The following is a 27,961-nucleotide window of genomic DNA, read 5'->3' on the forward strand; positions in this document are numbered from 1 at the left end:
CCCAATGACAAGACTTTCTGATTAGTATTCGCGGAAAAACATTCCAGGCTTAGCTCTGAGAACAATAAGGTAAGGATAGTTTTCCTTTTTTATTGTATCGCTGGACATGTTTGTCTTCTTACATAATGCTGAAGATAAATGCTCTATGCAGCACTCCTGTCCTGTATTTCTGTACACACAGGAACCTGAATGAGAAAACTCTTGTCTTTTCGTCTAGCAGCGTTCACTGTATGAAGTGCCGTAAGAGTCAAATGTTTTTTGGAACTAGGCAGCGTGCACGAAGGGCCAAACTAATCAATACTATTACTTCCATAAGGTCAGAATCACACTCTCAGTATGTGCTCAGTATTTCACATAAGCCAAAAACCAGGAGTGGGACAATCAGAGGAAAAGTATAATAGAAACACGTCACCACTCCTGGTTTTAGCTTACAAATACTGAGGTAAAATACTGACCAAATAGTGAATGTGTGACCGTGGCCTAAGAACCATGGTTGTCAGGAGTCCTGGAATCAGGACAGCATTTGGCATCAGAAAGTGTAGATGCCAGGTCAGATAGAAAACTGACATTGAGCTAAGACAGATCTCAGGACAGGGAAACTTGAGTAGTTGTATTGTATTAATTAAAGGGAGCCTGACAACTGGATTTCCCTCTAGAAAACGGTATAAGGAGCATTTTATCAGCATCCTAATCCCAGCTTAATGATCCTAGTATTATCCCTAAATGCTTTAGTGTATTTAAAAATGATATTTAATTGCCCTTACTCTCTCTGAGTGCAGATACCAGCCCAGATCCACTCAACATTATTACAGGAGCAAGTGGACATCACACCCACACACGTGTGATTGACATCCCAGCATATGCAGGGAGAGCAGGTAGGAAGAGAAAAGACATGACTGTGGGTGTGTGTGAAGAATATTGAAAATGTAATTTCATGTCAATCATTTGTATCCTATTTGGGATGGGATTATAAAAACCCATACAGTATGAAAGTGTGCAGTTGTAACAGAAATCCTAGCAGCAACAGGGGTTGTCCAGAGTCAAAGGGCCGTGAGTGACAGATCTCGCACTTTGACCAGCTCAGAGCACAACAAAAGGCTTGCTGCCTGTGAATACCATGTGGTCTAAATTGCTTTGTTAAGTTAGCTATGATAATAATAATCTTTATTTTTATATAGTGCTAACATATTCCGCAGCGCTTTACAGTTTTGCACACATTATCATCACTGTCCCCGATGGGGCTCACAATCTAGAATCCCTATCAGTATGTCTTTGGAATCCTTAAGGAGTTATGGAGATACTAAATGTAATAGTCATTCATCGTATATTTTTCAAGATCCCCAGACCAGAATGAATGCCTTCCAGGGTCTCGATCCGTTCTAGCACCTAGGGGTATGGCAATACATAGAACAACTACTAGAAGCCAGGTAATAAAGCTGTGCTTAGTCTTAACGCATAGCATGGGCCCAGCAGGATCCGAAAATTAAATATGATTTTTAAATACCCCACAGTTGTATTTAAGGATAATACAGGGATCATTAAAAACTGTATCAGACGACTAATAATGTGCTACTTATGTATTCCAATTGCAAATACTGCTGCCAGGTTCCCTGTAACAATGAAAATAGTAAACATATAATGTAATACAGTTAGGGCCAGAAATATTTGGACAGTGACACAAGTTTTGTTATTTTAGCTGTTTACAAAAACATGTTCAGAAATAAAATTATATATGTAATATGGGCTGAAAGTGCACACTCCCAGCTGCAATATGATAGTTTCCACATCCAAATTAGGAATCATAGCTCTGTAATGCATAGCGTCCTCTTTTTCAAGGGACCAAAAGTAATTGGACAATGGACTCTAAGGGCTGCAATTAACTCTGAAGGCGTCTCCCTCGTTAACCTGTAATCAATGAAGTAGTTAAAAGGTCAGGGGTGGATTCCAGGTGTGTGGTTTTGCATTTGGAAGCTGTTGCTGTGAGCAGACAACATGCGGTCAAAGGAACTCTCAATTGAGGTGAAGCAGAACATCCTGAGGCTGAAAAAAAAGAAAAAATCCATCAGAGAGATAGCAGACATGCTTGGAGTAGCAAAATGAACAGTTGGGTACATTCTGAGAAAAAAGGAATTGACTGGTGAGCTTGGGAACTCAAAAAGGCCTGGGCGTCCACGGATGACAACAGTGGTGGATGATCGCCGCATACTTAATTTGGTGAAGAAGAACCCGTTCACAACATCAACTGAAGTCCAGAACACTCTCAGTGAAGTAGGTGTATCTGTCTCTAAGTCAACAGTAAAGAGAAGACTCCATGACAGTAAATACAAAGGGTTCACATCTAGATGCAAACCATTCATCAATACCAAAAATAGACAGGCCAGAGTTAAATTTGCAGAAAAACACCTCAAGAAGCCAGCTCAGTTCTGGAAAAGTATTCTATGGACAGATGAGACAAAGATCAACCTGTACCAGAATGATGGGAAGAAAAAAGTTTGGAGAAGAAAGGGAACGGCACATGATCCAAGGCACACCACATCCTCTGTAAAACATGGTGGAGGCAACGTGATGGCATGGGCATGCATGGCTTTCAATGGCACTGGGTCACTTGTGTTTATTGATGACATAAGAGCAGACAAGAGTAGCCGGATGAATTCTGAAGTGTACCGGGATATACTTTCAGCCCAGATTCAGCCAAATGCTGCAAAGTTGATTGGACGGCGCTTCATAGTACAGATGGACAATGACCCCAAGCATACAGCCAAAGCTACCCAGGTGTTCATGAGTGCCAAAAAGTGGAACATTCTGCAATGGACAAGTCAATCTCCAGATCTAAACCCAATTGAGCATGCATTTCACTTGCTCAAATCCAGACTTAAGACGGAAAGATCCACAAACAAGCAAGACCTGAAGGCTGCGGCTGTAAAGGCCTGGCAAAGCATTAAGAAGGAGGAAACCCAGCGTTTGGTGATGTCCATGGGTTCCAGACTTAAGGCAGTGATTGCCTCCAAAGGATTTGCAACAAAATATTGAAAATAAAAATATTTTGTTTGGGTTATGTTTATTTGTCCAATTACTTTTGACCTCCTAAAATGTGGAGTGTTTGTAAAGAAATGTGTACAATTCCTACATTTTCTATCAGATATTTTTGTTCAACCCTTCAAATTAAACGTTACAATCTGCACTTGAATTCTGTTGTAGAGGTTTCATTTCAAATCCAATGTGGTGGCATGCAGAGCCCAACTCGCGAAAATTGTGTCACTGTCCAAATATTTCTGGCCCTAACTGTATATAATAAACTACAATATAATATACTTCAGTTTACAATTTGTACTTTATATTTTCAATTGAAAGATAAAGGGTGTCCAGCAATTATGATGCAAAAATATTTATAAAACTTTGCTAAAAATATAAATACAAATATTTTAAAAATGAATACATGCAGAAGAAAGGCAGCATCAACAGAGAAGCAGACATACACAATACATTGGAAGTAAAAAATATATATACATCTCTGGCAAAAATTAAGAGACCACCGCATCAAAACCCTGTCATGGGCAGCCCAATCTCCAGACCTGAAACCCATTGAAAACCTCTGGAATGTAATCAAGAGGATGATGGATAGTCACAAGCCATCAAACAAAGAAGAACTGCTTACATTTTTGCACCAGAAGCAGTGTGAAAGACTGGTGGAAAGCATGCCAAGACGCATGAAAGCTGTGATTAAAAATCATGGTTATTCCACAAAATATTGATTTCTGAACTCTTCCTGAGTTAAAACATTAGTATTGTTGTTTCTAAATGATTATGAACTTGTTTTCTTTGCATTATTTGAGGTCTGAAAGCACTGTTTTGTTTTTATTTTAACCATTTCCCCTTTTCGGGAAAAAAATACAAAATGTATTGCTTGGAAATTTGGAGACATGTTGTCAGAAGTTTATAGAATAAAATATCAATTTACATTTTACTCAAAAATATACCTATGAAGAGAAAAATCAGACAAACTGACATTTTTGCAGTGGTCTCTTAATTTTTGCCAGAGCTTTATGTTAACCAGCCAGAGTAAAGCAGACTACTTGGACTGGTATTTTCAGGCTGGTAAGGATCCAATATCCATGAACCTTACCAGCCTGATAATACCAAGCCGCAGCATTCTGCTTACCTTGGATGGTTAGCAAAAATAGTGAGATCCGGTCCAAAAAAAAAACAGCTTAGGGTCCCCCTATTTTTCTTAACCAGCCAAGGAAAAATGTTTTTCTCAGGCTGGCAAGACCCATGGATTTTGGCCCTCACCAGCCTAAATATAGTAAATATAGCAGCCCGCAGCCACCCCACAACTGGCACATCCAAAGATGCACCAATTGTGGCACTTTACCCAGCTCTTCCCACTTGCCCTGTAGCGGTGGCAAGTGGGGTAATTTGTGGGGTTGATGTCACCTGTATTGTCAGGTGACATCAAGCCCACGGCTTAGTAATTGAGAGGCTCTATAAGACACCTATCCATTACTAATCCTATATTTATATGGTCACTAAACACACAGCAAGAATAAAGTCCTTTAATAATCTTAATTTACCATACTTACAACATTGCCTAGTCCCCGACGCCATCGATCTCCTGCAAAAAAAATAAAATAATAAACCAACACAAATACTTCCTGTCCGAAGTAGTCCAATTACCGAGTGTCCCATGACGAGTCCAGCTCTGCCACATCTGGATGCCTTTGGCTGAAGGGTGGCATTATGCCACCATCCAGCCTGATATCCAGATGTAGCAGAGCTTGTAGATGACCACCGGAGATAACTCAGTCTCTGGCATTCACCTGCACTGAAGTTCTCATAGTCACCTGACCGTGAGAACTAGGTAACTGACGGGAGATAACCACGGCAGTCACATGCACAGCAGTTCTCACAATCAGCTGACCATGAGAACTTTGCTAGTGATTGGAGATAACCCCAGCGATCACATACACGGCAGTTCAGCTGATCTAATACCGAGAATTGCAGTGGATGCGAAGTTCTGGCTGTGGCAGAAGGTAAGACATTATTTAAATTAGTTCACATGCGTAGTAAGCTGTGTTTCCACACTTACTACGCATGTGACTATAAAGATGATGCGGTTTTACCGCATGTAATGATAGTCTATGGGAAAGTTATATTCTGGAGACTGAGCGACTCCGCAACATAAATAGACATGCTGTGGTCTGGAAAGACGCACTGCATGTCCTTTTACGCAGGGAGCCGCTGGTGTCTTTAATGCATAGTGAAGATGGGATTTCTTTAAATCCCATCCACTATGCTGTAACATCTGGCTGCTGCGGGTTTGACGCTGTGGATGAACGCAACGTCAAACCTGCAGCGGTTACTGACCGTAGAAACATACACTAAGACTGAGAACCCAAGCCATGATATGTCTGCCTCATCTGGGATGGTGCCCACCTCAACATCTATTTCGTGGACAAAGTTGTACCGGTGCATTCTGTGTGATGAATAGGTCCCGGAGGGTTTGTGCACAATAGGGTGCCAAGGAAATGCAAGATAAAAATTAAGTAGCACGTTTTTGAAGGTCTTACCTTTTAATTTTGTTCCTTTTTGGTCATAGATATTTTATAACTTTCTTTTTGTAAGATTAGTTATCATTTACTGGTTTGTCAATGGCACATCATATTGCAGTTTTAAATGTTTGTTTAGTATTTACCGTCATGCATATCCCGCATTATGTATGGTATGTTATGCTGTTTACAGATCAGATTAATTGATTTTATATTTTGATAGATCGGTCGATACCAAATGTGTGGGATTTTTTTTTTAACCCTTTAATTTTCAATGGGGTGAAAGGGGGATGATTTGAACTTTTGTTTTTTTTATAAATAGTATATCCAGTTAAAGATTTCTGTCTCCCGGACAGCTGGTCTTCGGTGCCGCAGATTCTTCCTCTATCAGCGGTCACCGGCACCGCTGATTAGAGAAATGAATAGGCGGCTCCACCCCTATGGGAGGTGGAGCCGCTTATTCATTTCTCTAATGAGCGGTCCCACGTGACCGCTGAACAGTGGAAGAACTGCAGCACCGAAGACCGTGTGACGGGCAGGGGGAGCGTCAGGATCGCTGGAAGCAGGTAAGTATGCCTCAGCGCCCTCTCCCCTTCCCCCGCCGACCCTGCCGCCCACCTTAACTCGAGTATAAGCCGAGAGGGGCACTTTCAGCCCAAAAATTTGGGCTGAAAATCTCGGCTTATACTTGAGTATATACGGTATTTTACATCGTCGTGAATCCTTATGCCAAAAGGAACAAATTTGAGGGGTAAGACTTACCAATTTGCAAAGTTCATTTTTCCTTGGCACCCTAGTGCACATGTTACGGATTTGGCTGCGTATCCACAGCGGATTTGAAACTGCGGATTCGCAGCAGTTTTCCATGCCGTTTACAGTACCATGTAAACCTATGGAAAACAAAATCCACAGTGCACATGCTGCGTAAAATACAGCGCGGAAACGCTGCGTTGTATTTTCTGCAGCATGTCAATTCTTTGTGCGGATTCCGCAGCGTTTTACACCTGTTCCTTAATAGGAATCCGCAGGTGTAAAAACGCAGGTGAAATCCGCACAAAAAATGCGGTAAATCCACTGTAAATCCGCAGGTATAACGGAGTGCGCATTGCTGTAGTACAACATCATTGGAGAGGAGGCAGATGTCTCCGAAACGCAATGGTTATTGGTCCTTACCACGATCCGTACACACCCTTATGTCGTATTAGCGGTCACGTGAGTCACTATGTCACGAAGGTCCTGCAGACGAGCCGCCTTCACCGCTCGCACCATACGCGGCGTCTGCTCAATTGGATCCCGCTTTTTACCCAAAGCAGTGTCAGGAATGGCTGCCACCTTTTTGACACCTTGCGAAACTCTTTCATTTTTTATACATTTTATAGATTTTTCAAAATCTGAGCGGAAAAATCTGTACACGAATCCGCAATGTGTGCACATAGCCTTAGGGTTTCAGTTCTTTATTAATTTCCAGACAAATGCAGGGTATTCTTTGTTATAATAAAAGATTACTGTATTTTTCAGATTATAAGACGCTCCGGATTATAAGACGTACCCCAAATTTTGAGGAGAAAAATAAGAAAAAATATTTTTTAATAAATTGGTGGTGCTTCTTATAATCCTTGCATCTTATTGCTTAACAGGGGTAGTGGCTGCAGTGAAGCCGGGTCCCGGGGTTGCTGTTGAAGGAGGCAGGAGTGGAGTGATGCTCCAGGCCGCAGGCTCCGATGTGTGGCACGCTGCTGCGGGGATCTTGTGCTGCTGCGGGGTTCTTGTGCTGCTGCCGGGTGTCTCCGGGTGCCCGGCGGTTGCTGCGGGTGTCTCCAGTGCCCAGCAGTGCTGCGTGGGTGTCTGGTGCTGCCAGGGGCTCTGCCAACATTTTGCGACAGGCCAGAGCCCCAACACTTCCAGGCAGCGCCGGACACCCACGCAGCACCGCTAGGGCACCGGAGACACCCGCAGCAACGGCCAGCAACCACCGGGCACCTGGAGACACCCTGACACCCCCCCTCCCCCCCTGGTAAGGCATGCTCGCTTTCTAAGACACCCCCCCATTTTCCCCTCACGTTTGGGGGAAAAAAATTGCGTTTTACAAAGCGAAAAATATGGTATGTACTTTTCACTATAGTTTTTGAATGAATTACTAATGGTTTGCAAGATCTCAGCTTGCTGACATTCAGTAGGAACTGTAATTCTTTACTTTCTATGTGGCAATATTTCACAGTACGTGAGCGTCAAATTGTAATAACTTCCTAAACTGAGCACATGGCCACGTAGAGCATCTTGCCCTATGAATAATAATACATTTCATTGCAATTTTACATTTCTATATGTTCAGAAAAACGACTTTAACAGGAAACTATCATCAAAAAATGATCCATTATTGAATTTTTTTTTATGCTAAATGTAGTTATCTTTTCATTTTGGTAATTTTTTTTGCATATTACACACTGTATTAAATAAAAATTGCAGTTTCCCCATTGCCACTAGGACTTTTTTAGACTCTTCCTGAGGTTTAAGGAAACAACACATGAACACTAGCCACAATGAACAAACTCTCACCCTATTTTTTAATACAAGCATCTAATGAGCATGTAGAAAGGTCATTATGAAGGGAAGGGAAGCAAGGTCAGGAGTGACATCACCTATTGTGATTGGCGTATCACGTTACCAGATGTGTATACCTATCATTATAAAACTGCCTCTGCAGATAAGGAGTTTTTCTGAAAACTCTTCCTGAGAGAACATGAAGTATGAGTCTACAACAGCCCCAGTGGCCAATGTGAAGAATGCAAGATTACTCATTTTGTTTTTTAATATAGATCATGATATAAAAAAAAGATATAATTTTTTTAAAAAATACATGTAAATACAAAAACAATAGGTCATTTTCTGATGATAGATTCCCTTTAACGTCATATGAAAATTAGAGGCTCAGCAATGTCAGCATACTCCAAGTGGTGTTTTTCATTTTAGTGGACCTTCTCCTAAGTCAATGACACTGTCCAACTCAGTACCCTGCTTGATTAGCAGCCCACATCACTGGATTCACTTGATCTGCGTGGTCTTAAATCCCAACAATATTGGAGCATACAAAGAAACGGCCGAAGGCAAAGATCGATTAGGGTGCACCAAACACCTGACTTACGCAGAATATTAAAGTTATTTTTCTGAACATACAGGCAAGGGGTAAGGAACCCTTTTTCTGCTATGGGCCATTTGGATATTTATAAGCTCATTTGTGGGCTATACAAAAATATCAGCCTAAAAATTACCCTGCTATATTTGGTCAAACATTTAATTAGCTCGCCCTTAATGTGATGGCTGGAGCTTCTTCTCTTTGGTGACATGTGTGATATTATTTGGCATTGATTGTTGCTACTTGCAGTCTGGAGCACAGTTGATTCTTTGCATGATAACTTTTGTAAAGAACTGCTTGTGTTGTTCCAAACACAAAAATATATAACACTGAAGGTCTCCTCACAGTGGGAATCGGTGCTCACGTAACATTTATAGAACATATTATTCACTGAGACTGCTATATATTAAACATAATATAGGAGACACTGAAGCTACAATATATACATCATATAGGAAAAAAAGAGAATTAGAGCAGCACAAAGAAAAAGTCCGGGTGCAGAACCCCTCAGGCAAATACCAAACCTCATTTATAAAAAAAAGAAAAGATGAAGGCAGCACACCGTTTGTAGTGAAAAAGAGCTTATTTAATCAGCCCAGAAAGCTTTCTGGGCTGATTAAATAAGTTCGTTTTCACTACAAATGGTGTGCTGCCTCCATCTTTTCTTTTTTTACATCATATAGGAGATACTGAGTCTGTTGTTTACATCACGTACAGTAAGTATACACCAAGACTGCTGTATACATCACATAGGAGATACCAAGACTGCTCTATATACATCATGTAGGAGACATCAAGACTGCTGTATACGTCACACAGGATAGACACTGAGATTCTGCTGTATAAACATTCCATAAGAGACACTGGGACTGCTGTATATTTAGCACATAAGTAGTACTGGGACTAGTGTATATGGAGCGCCCCCAGACACAGGGCCACGAGTTCTCAGTACCGGGCCTCTCTGATTCGGTTCTGAGGCTGTCACGGTGGCTAGACCCGGTCCGTGACCCTGCTAAGGGGCGTCCAATAAAAGGTGATAGGAGTCTGTCAAGGCTTCGTGACGCCACCTGTGGTACTCGGTCAGGGTGAACGACGCTGCTGTGGGGTCCGCTGGGGTGATGGAATGGCAGCTAGATGGTATACCTTCCCACAGGTGAAGTGTGTCCCCAGGGCTTCCCAGCAAGGTGGATGGTAATGATGTGAGGTGCAGGCAATAACGAGGACACAGGGTTGCAGTCTCTTTACCTCATTACTGAAGACTTCAGGATCCTCAATCCAGAGCACGATTAACAGGGCTTTCTGAGACCGGCCGGTCCGATGGGCACATCCAGAGTTCCCTTTGCAGGTGGAAATCAGTGCCTACCACTAGCGCCTGTGTGTTGTAGTGCTACCCTGCTGAGCATTCGGAATAGTCCTCACAACTTCTGTTCTCGTTCGTTCATTCTTTCTAATTCTCTCTCTCTTGTTCCAGATGTTACTAGTTTCACGTCCCCCAGGTATGTTATGGCTAGGACGCACCCGTATGATGGGAAGGCTCGGAGCTCTTCCGGGACCCTATAGACGCCCCTCGCCATGCATTTCCCCCTATATCTTCGTAGGAAATTTAAGGTAGACAGCCAACCTATAATTAACTGTCCTGCGGAGTTCGAAGTAAAGCCTAGAGTCAGTTACTTCCGCGGTGTTCCGGCCACCGGCTACGCGCCTCAGTAGGATGTTGCCTCGGTCTCACGGCACGACTCCTACTGGCTCTCCTTTGTGCTTGATCTCGTTTCTCACTGTTCCACAATGTCCTTCCCTTCGTGTCTCTTTCTTAGGATACCGCCGCAAGGTAGTGCAGGCGCTGTTCCGTAACGTTCTGCTCTGTTCGCTAGGTACCTGCCAGGTTCCCACGCCCGACAGGGACCCCCCTTTGTCTTCTCCCTGCAACACCCCCTGCCATGGGATGTTGCCTGAATCCAACCCAGTCAGCTTCTGACTAACTTCCTATCCAACCCCTAGTTTTACCAGTGTGAGGAGTGGCCCAATAAATAAAGCCTTTTTCTCCCCCTAGTGGCCGGAGTGTGAAGTGTAATGTGTGCTGGTGATACCTGGTCAGTAGTATTCCTTCAGTGCCATCAGACGTACCATCACTCCCCTTAGCGGCAGAGTGTCATACTGCAATGACCAGATCTCTGGGGCGCTGCATATAATCACATTGAAATAGTCTCTTCAGAGAGGAAGAGGACTTGAACTCTAGTGCCACTTATTGGAAGTAGCAATCCTAAAAGTCAATGTTGACCCTTTAACGAGTCTTGTCACATCACTTAGGATAACAAGACACCTTAAAGGGTCGACATTGACTTTTAGGATTGCTACTTCCAATAGGTGGCACTAGATTTCTAGTGCTCTTCCTCTCTGAAGAGACTATTTGCATATTTTCCAGAGGAGCATTGCATCTTTAAGTCTCCTCATCTCAGCATGCTTAATATGTCACTCTCCTCGAGGAGAAACCTTACTACTTTAATCACATAGACATCACATAGGAGATAGGATCAATATGTCTCAGTGATTTTGCATGTATCCGTGATAAAAAAAAAGATAGCACTTGCACGAAAAAAACTGACGCGAGAATGGGGCCTTAATCATAAGAAGCCCAAACTTAGAGAGGGCCAAAAAATGATCTAGTGGGACAAGTCTACCTCTCCACTGTTGCAAAAACAAACAACAACAATGTAAAAAGAAATTATCAGGAGGGGACTCATGGATTGAGTATTTGAAGAAAGCACAGTATTTGGCTAAATATCCTAAAGGAGAATAGCTAACAAGGTTATTAGAACAAAGCTGCTGCTCAAACCTGTCCGGTCACATTGCACAAATATACAGTGTGCTTCCTTCTACAACAGACAGACAAAAACTGTAACACATAGATTTATTAGAAAGTAGAGCCACGTTAATATGACACTAGAGGGGTGGACACATCATTGGTGCAACGTGTGCAGCCACACAAGGGCCAAGAGGTAAGGGGGCCACATCTACCTCCAAAGGAGGTGGAACTGTGCATTATGATTGACGAGTTATTGGACTGCAAAGGGTCCATATATTGTTCTTACACAGGAGCCCTCTTCTGTCTGTGCCCGCCAGTGATGACACTAATGTATAAAATAAACCCTTTTTTTGAGAAAACTACCCAAAATTTAAGGAATTTTGGTCTACTAGTTGGGTACTCCTCTCACAGAAGTGGGCTAATTTCCATAGAAAAAAACAAGGGAATAGAAAATTGTTTGCAAAAAATTCAGGTTTAGTTTAGGGGGATTTCTTCAACAAGGTGGTCTTTTGGAGACGCATGCCTTATTTAATGCTGAACTTAAAAGTGGCACTGATGATCTGAGATAATCCTCTCACTTAAATACTTTTTTGCAACTTTGTGCCATAGACAACACCAATCACAGATACTACTAAAAGTTTGGTATGTACAGTGCAAAAAAAGTGTTCTTCATTCATTGCTTTAAATACCCAGAATGCATTGTTAGTCGTCAATAAGTTAATAGTTTGACTTATTACATAAAACAGTACGCTTTTGAAGCATGCTTCATAGTCAGGCCTATGGCAGACAAAAAGCGGACAGCAAAACTAAAAGCTAAATGTTACCTCCCTCATCCACATAACTTATATGCGCGTAAATATACAGAATTTATGGGTCTGCTATCGCCACCTGCAGGTTTGATTAATTACTGCAGCCTGTTCACCAGCTACAACAAGAGTCTGGTGCATAAATTGGAGCAGTTCATGATCAAGGGCTGACAAAAGATTCACAATTACTTCATATTGCTGTTAGTTATCATTGTGGCCTTTATCTGGTTACATAATCATCAGTTAGTTAATCAGTGATGCATAACCATAATTATTACATACAATTATACTGTTTATTTATATACTGTAGAAGCATCCACACTTTGCACAATATTGTATTACTTATTGAAACAAAGACACAAATAAAGTGTTTATAAGGCCAAGTTCACACAAATGCTGAGTACGTGGGGAAAAAAACAGCACTCGTACCAATGATAATCAATGAGGCTGTTCACGTTTTTTCATGGATTAAATGCATGAAAACAAAAATCGCAGCATGTGGAGCGCCCGCTAGGACCGCGGGGTACTCGGGCCGGTTCCGGTGGTCATTTAAAGGAGTAGTACTCACGGTGGCAGTGACCCGGTCCGTGGCCCTGGGCGTCCAAGTTAAAGTGAAAGTCTTTAAATGGGTTGTTTTGAATAAAGAATGTTTGTGACCCCACCTGTGGTATTCGGTCATGGATGATCGATGTTGCTTAAAGGGGTCCACTGGGGATGATGTTATTGCAGCAGTGATGGTGTGGCTTCCCACAGGTGGAGCTTAGTCACCAAGGCTCCCGGTGTAGTAGGCAAAGATGGTAGATGGTGTGGTGCCAGAAAGAATTAGAGGACACAAGGTTGTAGTCTCTTTACCTTTTACTGGTAGTATGCCGCCACAGTCCAGGGTATCGGTAACAGTCGTTGGTAAGGTCCGGCCAGCCTGGAAGTGATTTGGAGTCCCCTTAGCCAGGTGGGGTTGGAAGCCTTCCTCACTGCGCTGTAGTGTGCTTCCCTTGCTGCCTGAGGCTTCACACAAGGTCCTTTCTCTCTGTCCTCTATGTAGGACAGTACCCGCATGGCATGCATCTCAAGTCTTTTTACAGGTGTCTCTATTTGCGATGACTCTGGGCTCTATATGCTGCTGTGCCTTTGGGTGTGGTTGTGGACAGGCGACCTGAAATCCCCTGCCCTCCGATTTCTGCTGTGGGGCATTTCTGCTGTGGGGCATACAGTTCCACACAGCCTCGGACTCCCGATGTCCGGTTCCTGCACTTCAGGGTGTAGGGAGCCCAGTATCAGCTCCCCTCCAGCTCCTCACGTCTTCTGTGCTTCTTTTCCCTTCACACGTTCCTACAGACTGAACTCTGTCTGACTCCTCCACTCTGGTCAGGAGTTGCAGACCCTTGTGTCTGCACGGCTCTAGCTCTCCTCTGTCTCCAACTCCCTCTGACCAACTCTCTAACTCCTCTTCCAGCCTGAATATATATCTAGGGAAGCTCCCCTGAAACCGGATCTAGAGCTCCCCCTTCTGGCCTGGATTCAGAACATGTTGTATGTATGTGCTACCTGTTAAAGGGATCCTTGTCACTTCCAGGCATGGCATCACCCTCCCCAAAAGGAGGGCAACACCACTGTAACAACCGGCTTCCTGGGGTGTTACACATGCACTAGTTTCTCTATGTGTCGGTGGAGTCTTGCATATTTAAGTCTATGGGTACCAAAAAAAACTGAATTCCGTACAGAACTACCACACATCATTCTATTTTCAAAGATACCTTACAATTCTATAACGTAGGAAACACTATTAGGTTTTGTAAATTTTTAAGAACTGTTGATGTATAAAAACAGATTTTTTTTGTAGGCTCGTGTAAGTGACACACTTTGCAGGTAATGTGAATAAGGCTTTTTTCACACACAGTGGCCTAACTAGAGTCCAATGGGTCCGAGTGCAAAATTTGGGAGTTCCCCGTGCATATTAGCATATGGCCTGTATTTGTCCCCCATCCTGGGCCCCTTACAGGTATATGTTTTCCCCAATCTGGGACTCTTTCAGGTAAATATGTTCCTCATCCTGAGCCTTTCCAGGTATACATGTCCCCCATCCTAGGTTCCTTCCTGCTATATATGCCCCACATCCTGGGTTCCTGCCTGGTATATATGTCCCCCATCCTGGTATATATGCCTCCCATGCTGAGCCCCTTCCTGGTATATACTGTATACCCCCATCCTGGAATATATGTCCTGTGTCCCCGGTTCCTTCCTGGTATATATACAGCTCTGCAAAAATTAAGAGACCACTGCAAAGTATTAAGTTTCTCTGATTTTTTTCTCTTTATATGTATATTTTTGAGTAAAATGTAAATTAATCTTTTAGTCTATAAACTACTGACAACATGTCTCCAAAGTTCCAAGCAATAAATTTTGTATTTATTTTCTGAAAATAAGAAATGGTCAAAATAACAAATAAATGCAGAAATCATTTTTTTGTGGAATAACCATAACTTTTAATCACAGCTTTCATGCGTCTTGGCATGCTTTCCACCAGTCTTTCACACTTGGGTGACCTTATGCTGACCTGGTGCAAAAATTGCTGGAAAAAACAGAGTTGGGGAACATTGCCTGAGTAGAAGGAATGAACTGTTTTTCCTGGATAACCTTGTATGCGAATTGATTCATACGTCTTTCGCAAAGAACAACCTACCCAATTCCAGCCTTGCTGAAGCATTCCCAGATCAACCTCGTCGTCTAATGGATAGATGGAGACCTGGAGAGGCATACATGCCACAGTCTCTTGCACCCACTGTAAAATTTTGTGGAGGATCGGTGATGATCTGGGGATGCTTCAGCCAGGCTGGAATTGGGCAGGTTGTTCTTTGCGAAGGACGTATGATTCAAGCCGCATACAAGGTTATCCTGGAAAAACAGTTGATTCCTTCTGCTCAAGCAATGTTCTCCAACGCTGAGGACTGGTTTTTCCAGCAGGACAATGCGCCATGCCACACAGCTAGGTCAATCAAGGTGTGGATGAAGGACCACCACATCAAATTCCTGTCCTGGCCAGACCAATCTCCAGACCTGAACCCCACTGAAAACCTCTGGAATGTAATCAAGAGGAATATGGATAGTCACAAACCATCAAACAAAGAAGAAATGCTTACATTTTTGTACCAGGAGTGGCATAAGGTCACCTAAAAGCAGTATGAAAGACTGGTGGAAAGCATGCCAAGACGCATGAAAGCTGTGATTAAAAATAATGGTTATTCCACAAAATATTGATTTCTGAACTCTTCCTGAGTTAAAACATTAGTATTGTTGTTTCTAAATGATTATGAACTTGTTTTTTTGTGTGCTTTATTTGAGGTCTGCAAGCAATGCATTTTATTGTTATTTTGACCATTTCTCATTTTCAGAAAATAAATACAAAATTTATTGCTTGGAACTTCGGAGACATGTTGTCAGTAGTTTATAGAAAAAAATAACAATTTACACTGTACTCAAAAATATACCTATAAAGAGAAAAATCAGAGAAACTGAAAATTTTGCAGTGGTTGTTTAATTTTTGCCAGAGCTTTGTATGTTCCCCATCCTTGTATGTGTAAGGGTGGGCCAGGGTGGTAGTCGTGGCTGAGGTAAAAGTCTCTTGCACACCCTGACCTCCCCTCACATACACTCCAGTCCACGACTCTGTCAGTATACCTGCAGCTCCTTTTCCCTTGGGGCTTCCTATAAAGATCTGCATGTTTTCCTCAGTCAAAGCAGAATAATCAGAGTCACAGTCCTGTTGAACGCTTGAACAATGAACTTTACTTGAAATAGACACATAACGGTTCTTTTCATCATTTACCGCAGGCTTTACAATACACAGTTTGTTCTCTGTCCCTGTCTCCTCTCTTTCCTTGTCAGCATTTACATCAAGCTTTGCATTACACAGCTTCTCCTCTTTCTCTGTCTTTCCTTCATCTTTACTAAGCCCACTTCAGGAACGGACCGTGCTTACCGGTCCTCCAGCATCCTCTGTGCCCAGTCTTACTTTAGTAGGGATTCCTTTAACCCCTTAATGACCGCCAATACGTCTTTTAACTGACCTGAGATATAAGAGAATAGCCTCCCCATACAGATGACAATCTAGCATCTGTCGGTTGTACACTATAGCTGACAACTTTCTGTATCAGCCAGGATCAGTATTTGCACCATCTAAATCTGTTTAACCCCTTAGATGCTGCTGTCAATAGTGACTACATCATTATAAATGGTTAACAGAGTGTGGGGGCTTCTTCTTTGTCCCAATTGGTGCCCTCAGATCATGATTTTGTTGTCCTGATGTTTGCCATGGCAATTCATGACCAAATAGTGGCCTTAGAGTCTGATGGATGTAGTAATCTGTTTAGAAGTTAGCAACATTTAGGTGGTAAAAATACACATTTTCATTTCTGTTATACCACTTTGCATTAATTCCTGTAAAGCACCTGAAGGGTTAATAAACTACCTGACAGCAGTTTTCAATATGTTTAGGGGTGCTGTTTTTAAAATGGTATCACGTTTGTGGGTTTCCCAATATATGGGACCACTAAAGTCACTTCAAACATAGATAAGTCCCTAAAAAAATAAATTTTGTAAATTTCTTTGAAAAAATGAAAAATTGCTGCTACATTTTTAAACCTCCTAAAATGCTAACAAAATAAAATAACATTTTACAAATGGTCCTGATGTAAAGCAGACATGTGGGAAATGTTATTTATTAATGGTTTGCTGTTGTATGATTATCTGGATTAAAGGGATAATCAGTCAAATTTAGAAAATTGCTAATTTTTTAACATTTTTCTCAAATTTTTGATATTTTTTATAAATAAACACAAAAAATGTTGAACTAAATTTACCATTATCATAAAGTATAATGTGTCACGAAAAAACAATCTCAAAATCACTGGGATTTGTTGAAGCGTTGCAGAGTTATTACCATATAAAGTGACACTGGTCAGATTTCAAAAATTTGGCTCGGTCACTAAGGGGTTAAACCATTTTGCCCTGGTCCCGAGTACATCCATCCACTTAGCAATTCTGAGTGACATGTCTGTACTGTTTAGTTCTTTTCTACAGCTGTCCCACTTATACTGCACTGTCAATGACCCTTTCAATGCCTTCCTTCTTTCTCTCGTGCCCTTCTGGCCTTGATGCTGCCTGACTGGAACTTGGGCTGCTGCAGAGCTGACTGCCCTGACAGGGCGCTCCCGCCCAACTGATTCAAATTTCCAGATGTTTCTCAGGTTAACTGCTATTAGCTCCTCCCACTTAACTATTTACAAGCTGAATAACTCTCCACCCCCATCTAGTGGGCCAACTAGGGTACTACACTCTCCGTAATACGTGTTAGAAACAATATAATATTTTAAAGCATAAATATTAAACATACATAACATTTCATGGCTTCAGTCAACCCCCTTACATATATATATATATACAGTATATATATATATATATATATATATATATATTGTATATATATATATATATATTGTAGCATGGCTAAAGGGTTTGTAGTCGATGGGAGGTATGTGCCACATAAGTGCCTGGTTGCTGTAATGTAGCCCGGAGTATTCCTTTCTTGCACATAATCTTGTATATGTGTTTCAGGACCTGTGGTAATGTCAGACCACATGGCTAATCATGTGATGGGTTACTGGGTGTGGTTAGCTCTTTATAAGACTGGCTAATCCTTTACACAGCAGATATGTGTGGAGGTGAAACCCTCCTGAGTGTGTTACGGCTTCAGGACTGAGCCGGATGAACTGGACACTTGTTTTTCTTTACCTGAACCAAAGGCTATTTGTTTTCTGTTGTTTGCAACATGGTTTATGAAGCAATAAACCCAGTGAACTTTAAAGGAACACGTCTCCTGAGTGTCAGCCGTCGCAGCTGAGTGAGTGAAATCCCTACAATTGGTGGAGACGTGCGAGCAGCGTTCCCAGCGGAGACGTGAGTTTATTTTGAATGTCCTGGGTCAAGGCTGTTGCAAGCCAGCAAGCATTGCCGGAGAAAATGGAGGACCTGCTGAAACAATTGGTCCAGATGCAGTCACAGCAGGAGAAAAGGCAGCAAGAGACCAACAGGCTGTTGATGCAGCAGATACAACAGAGCCAGCAGGAGCAACGGCAGCAGATGCAACAAAGCCAGCAGGAGCAACGGCAGCAGTTACAACAGAGCCAGCAGCAGATGCAGCAGAGCCAGCAGGAGCAACGGCAGCAGAGCCAGCAGGAGCATCAGCAGCAGATGCAGCTTCTGGCAACCGCCATCCAGGGCAAGGCGAGCGCCCCAACCCCAGGTTTGGCTGATGACACCCACGTCCGGAAAACGGTAAGACGCGCGTTGCAGAAAATGACTCCCGGGGATGATGTTGAGGCCTTCCTGACGGTGTTTGAGAGGGTCGCTGAGAGGGAAAACCTTCCGCCAGAGCAGTGGGCAGAGGTACTTGCGCCATACCTGACGGGAGAACCCCAGAAGGCGTACTATGATTTGACCTTGCAGGATGCCAAAGAGTATCACAAATTGAAAGCCGAGATTCTCGCACGTTTGGGGGTGACACTGACTGTCAGGGCACAGCGAGTTCACTCCTGGGGCTATCACCGGGACAAACCACCTCGTTCCCAAATGTTTGATCTGTTGCACCTGGTCCAGAAATGGCTGCAGCCAGAATCCTCTGCGCCTGCACAGATGGTAGAACGGGTGATGATGGATCGGTTTGTCCATTCCCTCCCGAGGCCTATACAGTCTTGGGTTGCCCAGGGTGATCCCCAGAATGCCGACTAGCTGATCGGACTGGTTGAGAGGTACCAAGGGTTGGAAGGCTCCTTCGGGAGGCAGCCCATGCCGTACTGGGGATCCCAGAAGGCAGCTGAGTCCCAAAAAGGGGTGGTGCGTCCAAGGTCACAAAGGGCGGGGGAGGTGGTGCCCAAGGTCCCCACGGGTGATATTATTTGTTGGAGGTGCCACAAGCCAGGACATATAGCTGCCCGTTGTTCCCAAACCACTGAGCAGATGGACTGCAGCATGGGACGCCGTTGTTCATACTATGCGTATCCAGCTTGCAGTGTGAACTCTCCGCCCAACGAGGGACCTCAAGCATGTCCCGTGAAGGTGAACGGTCAAGCAGTAACGGCACTGTTAGACTCGGGGAGCCTAGTGACCCTGGTGAGGGCCACTTTTCCTCTCCACCTGCTCCCGGGAAAGAAGGTCGGAGTGCGGTGCATACATGGTGATGCAAAGGACTACCCTGTGGCCAGTGTGAACATTGAAACGACATGTGGCACGGAGTCCCACATAGTCGGCGTCGTTCAGGACTTGTTGCACCCTATAATTATTGGCCGGGATTTCTGTTTGTTTTGGGATTTGTGGGGGAAAGGTTCTGAGCTCCCTAGCAAGAGTAGGGAACCAGTGAACCCGGGAAGGGTGGTGCCACACCCTGAGTCAGACAGATTTCCTTTTTGTGTCCTGGCTGGAGATGAGGAGGAAGTGTCCCCTGCATCTGACATTCTGGAGTTAGAGGTATCCGGTGAAAATTTTGGGACTGCCCAACATAGGGACCCCACTCTGAGGGAAGCCTTTAATAATGTCACAGTTATTGACGGGGTGGTACAGGAGCCGGGGGCAGACACAAGATTTCCCCATTTTCTAATGAGCAGGGAGTTGTTGTACCGGGTCACGAAAATAAGGGAGGAGTTGGTAGAGCAGTTGGTAGTGCCGGGTCCATATAGACGGAAGGTGTTGGACATGGCCCATTCACACATCTTGGGTGGACACCTAGGGGTGGAAAAAACGCAGGAACGGGTTGTGCAGAGGTTCTATTGGCCTGGGTGCCACCGGGAAATAGTGAACTATTGCAGGTCCTGCCCTACATGTCAGCTAACTGCTCCCACTCCTCATTTCCGGAACCCCCTTGTGCCACTGCCCATTATTGAGGTGCCATTCGAGAGAATTGCCATGGACTTGGTCGGTCCCTTAGTTAAATCAGCCCGGGGCCATCAGTATATATTAGTCATCCTGGACTACGCCACACGCTATCCTGAGGCAATTCCCTTGAGAAATTCTTCTTCAAAGAGTATAGCTCGCGAGTTGGTCCATGTCTTTTCCCGGACAGGTCTGCCGAAGGAGATCCTGACTGACCAGGGGACACCTTTCATGAGCAAGGTGATGAGGGAACTATGCAAAGCCCTGAAAATCTCCCAGTTGAGGACCTCGGTGTACCATCCCCAGTCAGATGGCCTTGTTGAGAGATTTAACAAGACACTGAAGAGCATGCTGAGAAAAGCTATAGAGAAAGACGGTAGAGACTGGGATTGTCTCTTACCCTATTTGATGTTTTCCATTCGTGAAGTTCCACAGGCCTCCACAGGTTTCTCACCGTTTGAGCTTCTGTATGGCCGACATCCACGAGGACTCCTGGATATAGCCAAGGAAACCTGGGAAGCCGAAGTCACGCCCCACAGAAGCGTCATTGAGCATGTGGCCCTGATGCAGCAGAGGATTGCAAAGGTGATGCCTATCGTGAAAGAACACCTTCTCCAAGCACAAGAAGCTCAAGCCAGGGTCTACAACCGGTCTGCAAGGGTGAGGCAATTCAATCCGGGAGACCGAGTTCTTGTGTTAGTTCCGACAGTGGAAAGCAAGTTCTTGGCCAAATGGCAAGGTCCATATGAGGTTGTCGAGAAACTTGGTGAAGTAAACTATAAAATTCACCAACCAGGAAGACGGAAACCATTCCAAGTATACCATGTCAACCTTATCAAGCCGTGTATTTCAGCAGTGTTTTTCATGTACGATTTAATAAATTCCGAAGCTTCTCGTATCCTTTGTAATGTTAAACACAGACTGCACACGTGTGGCACATGGTGCAATAGACTTGTACTGGAACTTTTCACCCATGATATGTAAAAAAAACCCAACATGTCTCCATGAGTTTTGCACAGATACATGATTCGTTGAAAAACAGTCATGTGAACAGACCCATAGACTATAATAGGTTCTTGTATCTATGATGTGCAACAATGATGTCTGAATGAGGCCCTAGGCAAAATTGTGAGTGAGCCCACCCCGCTCAATTGGATGAAAACCAACCCCACACATGAATTGTCTCAGGAGGCTTTACTGTTGGCATGACACAGGACTCATGGTAACACTCGCCTTTTCTTCTCCCAAGAATAGTTCTTCCAGATGTCCAAAACAGTCTGAAGAAATCTAAATCGGAGAAAATAACTGTACCCCAGTCCTCTGCAGACCAATTTCTATATTACCTGAAAAGTTATTTTGCCTGATAAAGACTTATCATGACTTTGCAGAATAGAAGTATGCTCTAACGCAGTGTTTTTCAACCAGTGTGCCGCGGCACACTAGTGTGCCGCGGCACATGGTCGGGTGTGCCGCGAGGAACGGGAGTCAGCTGTTCTCTGTGCCGACTGTCAAGCTGACAGCCGGCACAGAGAAGCTGCAGCGCGCCGGCTCCCGGAGATCAATTGTACTCGCAGACATCTACCAGCTGCGAGTACAATTGAGGCTCTGACCGCTGGGTCAGAGCGACGCCAGCAGCGTGATCAAGTCATGTGATCACGCTTCTGACGTCACTATCCGGCGCGCAGGAGACAGAAGAGACTTGGTGGTAAGTGCTCCTGTGCTGTGGAGCTGAAGACACCGAAGATTCAGCGTGGGGTGGGTTTATGGGGACTGGGGGGATTTATTAAGTGTGTGGGGGGATTTATTAAGTGTGGGGGGATTTATTCAGCGTGGGGTGGGTTTATGGGGAGTATGTGGGGGGATTTATTAAGTGTGTGGGGGGATTTATTAAGTGTGGGGGGATTTATTCAGCGTGGGGTGGGTTTATGGGGAGTATGTGGGGGGATTTATTAAGTGTGTGGGGGGATTTATTAAGTATGGGGGGATTTATTCAGCGTGGGGTGGGTTTATGGGGAGTATGTGGGGGGATTTATTAAGTGTGTGGGGGGTTTTAATAAGTGTGGGGGGATTTATTAAGTGTGTGGGGGGATTTATTAAGTGTGGGGGGGATTTATTCAGTGTGTGGGCGGGATTTATTCAGTGTGTGGGCGGGATTTATTCAGTGTGTGGGGGTGATTTATTCAGTGTGTGGGGGGATTTATTCAGTGTGTGGGGGGATTTATTCAGTGTGTGGGGGGGATTTATTCAGTGTGGGGGGGATTTATTCAGTGTGTGGGGGGGATTTATTCAGTGTGTGGGGGGATTTATTCAGTGTGTGGGGGGATTTATTCAGTGTGGGGGTGATTTATTCAGTGAGTGGGGGGATTTATTCAGTGTGTGGGGGGATTTATTCAGTGTGTGGGGGGGATTTATTCAGTGTGTGGGGGGATTTATTCAGTGTGTGGGGGGGATTTATTCAGTGTGTGGGGGGATTTATTCAGTGTGTGGGGGGGATTTATTCAGTGTGTACGTGGGGGGGGGGCTGGAATTTATTTAGCATGTGTGGGGCAGGGTGCATTTATTCTGTGGAAGGGGATGGATTTATTCTATCGGAAGGGCAGTGGATATATTCTGTGGGGGTGAGTGGGGAGATGGGGGTGGACACAGTAGCGAGGGGAAAAATGTGTGCTGACAGTACTGGGAGCAACGGTGATGGGATGTGTGAGGACAGTATGGGGAGTCGGGGGAATGTGTGAGGGGGGAATATGGAGAGAGCAAAGGGGTATGTTAGCAGGGGGGGGGGTGTACAGGAGGAGGCTATTAGAAATGTGTGCAGACAGTATGGGGGGATGAAAGTGTGAGTGGACACATAATAGATACTGAGTAGTGTGAGGGTAACAGCCAGGAGGAGACAGTATGCCAAGTAGGAGGAGTGTAATGAAGGGGCACAGTAGAGAGACTGGGCTCTCTATGAGGGACACCGTATGAGAAGGCAGTGTGAAGTTTGGAAAAGAGAGAGAGGGTAGTGTGGATGGCATGTACCATAAGAGGGACAGTGAGGGTCATATTATGTGCTGGGAATAAAGTGAGGGGCAATTATTTACTCAGGGGCTCAGCCTAGGGCAGATATTGTTATTCCGGAGCATTATAATAACACTGCTGTCTTTAAGGGTGTTGTGTCGGGATGTGCTGCAGAAGACAGGAGAAGATGGAAGTCTGCAGAAACGAGCTCTGCCGGTGGATGAGAAGAGTCATCATGGCATCTGGACAAGGTGAAGATGAACAGAAAGAGGCGACTCCACAAACAACGTCATCTATCAGGTACCTGGATGTAAATGTATTTTTTTTGTGATACTAAGGCTAAGTGCACACGTTCAGGAATTCATGCAGAAAATTCCTGTGAAAAACCGGACATTTTCTGCATGAAATCCGGAAGAAATCCGCATGCGTTTTTTGCCGCGGTTTTGCCGCGTTTTTGACGCGTTTTTTCCGCGGTTTTTTCCGGACACTTCCCAATGCATTTTGTAGTGGGAAATCCGCATAAAAACCGCAAAAAGAATGAGCATGTCCGGATTTTGTGCCTGATGCGTTTTTTATGCGGAAAAAAACGCATCATGTGCACAAAACATGCGGAATTCATTCTAAATGATGGGATGCTTCTTGTATGCGGTTTTTTTGCGGTTTTATAGCGTTTTTATAGGGAAAAACCGCGAAAAAACCGCGAAAAAACCGGAACGTGTGAACACAGCCTAATTCTCATTTTTATTTGTTAGGAACATTAAAGGGGATGTCCAAGGTTGTGATGAGTCTGCAGTCATACTATGTGACTGCAGACTTCTGAATTCTCACAGTGCACACTGCTATCATTTTTAAGTATAAAAAGTGTGCCGCGGCTCAAAAGAGGTTGAAAAACACTGCTCTAACGTGTAATTTTGTACCAAAAATCTCGCCAAAATGGTGGTGCAAACTCATAGAGCAACGTAAGCCAACTAATAGGTTATGTAAACTTAGACTATAATCTAAATGTGAGGGGAAACGGCATTGGGGTGTGGAGAACACATGTTCACCAGAGCTTTGATCACCAAACAAGGACCAAACTGACTGAAGTATACCATACCAGTGACATATTATTATATACCGTACTTTTCTTGGTTACTGGGCTATATCATTTCTATCATTGGGGTACTCATAATTGGTGGACTATGCACTTGCACTTTATTGTTTGCGTATTAGCGTCTGCATTTAATGATGATGTGAGTGAGGTTGATACGCAGAGGATATACAACAGCAGCAAAATTTAATATACCAGTCATTAATATATCTGTTACAAGTTTTTTATGTCCTCTGCTTTTTACTTACTCATAAACTTATGAATAGCATTGGCGCTTATATTTATTTTCATAGGACCTATTTTCATATTGCAGCAAAAAAAACAACAACTTTTTACATTTCTTATCAATAGGTGTCATCATATTTATGAATGGGATATATATTTAATGATTTTCACGTGTCTCCCTCTTCTGACGCTATCCCTGTTTTTTACATACTGTATATATATTTGAATTATTCTTTAGTAAAATAATATATTTTTTAAACTATTGCACATATATCTCTTCCTTATCCTGGGGCTATATATATTATCAAAAAACATAAACCACTATGGTAAATTTAGTATTCTTTAAGACTGTCTATCCTAAGGATGCATTTAGACTGGCCAGTTATCTGGGAGCACTCATTTACCAATATTCGTTCTGTGTAAACAGGTTGCCAATCACTCAACAAACAAGATAAATGCTTGTTCGTCAGGTGAAATGATTTTTAAACCTTTTTTTTTTAAATGACTGTTCTCAGGAGCCCATCACTCTGTGTAAACAGCTGACGTGCTGCCGATAATTATGATAGAACCAATCAAGAAAAAGACATGTTGTATGGGAGATCAACAGGACTCAATAGTAACTAGATATCAAAAATATTTATTTTAATTAAACAGTCTAATAAGCAAAAAACACACAACACAATTAAAAACAATTAAAAACACAAAACATGCCCATAATGACAAGGAATACAAAACATAGCCCACAGACAGAAAGGTAACTATTAATTTTTGGCACTTGAAGGGTGAGACAGTTAGGAGGGCGTACCCCCCCAAGAAAGGGAATCAAAGTATTGCATCCATTTATCTAAAGAATATAAATATATAACAATTGAACAATACTAGATACCTGTCCCAGCTAAAAGATAGATTAGCACCACATACAAAAATATGTGAGACTGATGACCTATAAACAATAAAGGAAAAATAGCCAAGATACTATCCCCCAAAAATAAGGACCACTGCAGGTTAGATAGAGTAGCCAAACCAAAATAAGGATAATCTCATGACAAAAGAAGCATATATATGCATACCCAAAAAAGGGGAGATATCCAAGGCCCAACAGGACAATGGCAGGGGAGTCATCAGTCCAAGTCACAGGTCCAGTCCGTGCTGTCAGTCAGGATACCAGTCTGAATGTCAAAATCAGTCCGTGGGGCTATGTTGCCGATAATTATGATGTTTCATGGGAGAAGAAAAATTGTATTACCGATCGTTCTGTCCACATGAGAAAGTGGTCACCCTTTCTGAACAGGCTATTAAATGACCACTAATTGGCTTCTATGCAGCTGATTGGCCATAATTTAAAATGACCACTGTTGACTAATGTAAATGCACACTAAATTTGCATTGTCTAAGAATTAGTATTGAGAATATAATAAGTAATAAGTATTGAGAAAAATATAAGTGTAATATGCAGGAGCACAAATACATTGTGGCCATTAGCAAATAAGACATAGAAGAAAAGCATGATGCATAGGCACACTGGGTAACTAAATAGTAACACGTCAAAACATATAGGATACTTAGTATAAAAGCCATCCCACCTCAACAAGGTGTACCCAATCAGGACTGAAAATACAGGTGCTTCTCACAAAATTAGAATATTATCAAAAAGTTAATTTAATTCAGTTCTTCAATGCAAAAAGTGAAACTCATATATTATATAGAGTGATAACAAACAGAGTGATCTATTTGAAGGGTTTATTTCGGTTAATGTTGATGATTATGGCTTACAGCCAATGAAAACCCAAGTGTCATAATCTCAGTAAATTAGAATACTTTATAACACCAGCTTGAAATATGATTTTAAAATCTGAAATGTTGGCCTTCTGAAATGTATGTTCAGTAAATGCACTCAATACTTGGTCGGGCTCTTTTTGCATCAATGCGGTGTGGCATGGAGGCGATCAGCCTGTGGCACTGCTGAGGTGTTATGGAAGCCCAGGTTGCTTTGATAGCAGCCTTCAGCTCGTCTGCATTGTTGGGTCTGGTGCCTTTCATCTTCCTCTTGACAATAACCCATAGATTCTCTATGGGGTTAAGGTCAGGCGAGTTTGCTGGCCAATCAAGCACAGTGATACTGTTGTTTTTAAACCAGGTATTGGTACTTTTGGCAGTGTGGACAGGTGCAAAGTCCTGTTGGAGAATGAAATTTCCATCTCCATTTTTTCCTCTGCTGACAAGCTTTATGAAGTGCTCTAAAATTTCCTGGTAGATGGCTGCACTGACTTTGGTCTTGACAAAACACAGTGGATCTACACCAGCAGATGACATGGCTCCCCAAACCATCACTGATTGTAAAAACTTCACACCAGACCTCAAGCACCGTGGTTATCCCGGTTGCTTGTGCACATTTTCTAACACGCGTTTCCCTTCCACTCCACTTTCCATTAATATGCTTGGATACAGCACTCTGTGAACAGCCAGCTTCTATAGCAATTACCTTTTGTGGGTTACCCTCCTTGTGGAGTGTGTCAATGACTGCCTTCTGGACATCTGTCAGGTCAGCAGTCTTCCCCATGATTGTGGAGCCTACTGAAACAGACTAAGGGACTTTTTTTAATTGCTTAGGAAGCCATTGCAGGTGATTTTTGTAAATTTTTCTAATTTACTGAGATAATGACTTTTGGGTTTCAATTGGCTTTAAGCCATAATCATCAACATTAACAGAAATAACACGTGAAATAGATCACTCTGTTTGTAATGACTCTATGTAATATATGAGTTTCACTGTTTCTATTGAAGAACTGAAATAAATTCACTTTTTGTGGATATTCTACCGTAGTTTTGTGAGATGCCCCTGTATGTGGCGTGAGATCTCTCCATGTTTGCCGCTTCTCTCAATACTTCCAATACTGTGCACTAGGAGGCAGCAGACTACAACAAGAAATGAAAAATGAAACCCAGAGGTTGCCAGACAATCCTATTTCAGAATCATTATGATGTCAATGGTATCAGATCTCTGCCATACTGTATATGCTGCGACCCTAATAAATCTACTTAATGTGACTATGCTCTTAAAGGGAAGCTGTCAGGTCCCATAACTACTAAAAAACCTACATTAGCGGTACATATGACAAATTCTTTATTTTAGTGTGGCTCATTAACACTAACATTTCAAAATGAAGTTTAATCTGTAGTGTCACATATGCTAATTAGGCGGGACTCCTCTCTTTCCTAAAGACCTGTGATAGTTGGGCCCTGTTGAAGCTTTGGCATGGGAGCCCAAGAGTTTCAAGTTACGCCACTGGTGCCAGTCATAGTCAGGGGGATAACATAGAATATCATTTCGGGCAGGATTATCCCTACTTTAAATTCTAACATCAACCGATTGCCTGGAAACACTTATTACACATGATAAATGTACATGATAAATTTGGTGCAACATCTCCGGCTCTG

At 43.1% G+C, this 27,961-nt stretch overlaps 1 protein-coding gene across 2 annotated transcripts in view; it reads left to right on the plus strand.

The window, feature by feature from the left end:
* CAST (calpastatin) overlaps positions 1-27,961 on the plus strand; it is a 229,087-nt gene that overhangs the window by 45,487 nt on the left and 155,639 nt on the right. Inside the window, exon 1 of one of the 2 annotated variants that reach the window (XM_069752059.1) lies at positions 784-875. The exons of the other annotated variant lie outside the window; for it this stretch is intronic. The gene's annotated coding sequence lies outside the window, so the exon portion shown is untranslated. Of the gene's footprint in view, positions 1-783; positions 876-27,961 lie in introns of those variants that run through there. 2 annotated transcript variants of the gene reach the window in all.

Source organism: Ranitomeya imitator, chromosome 1, assembly GCF_032444005.1.
Source record: "Ranitomeya imitator isolate aRanImi1 chromosome 1, aRanImi1.pri, whole genome shotgun sequence".
NCBI classification, from domain to species: Eukaryota; Metazoa; Chordata; class Amphibia; order Anura; family Dendrobatidae; genus Ranitomeya; species Ranitomeya imitator.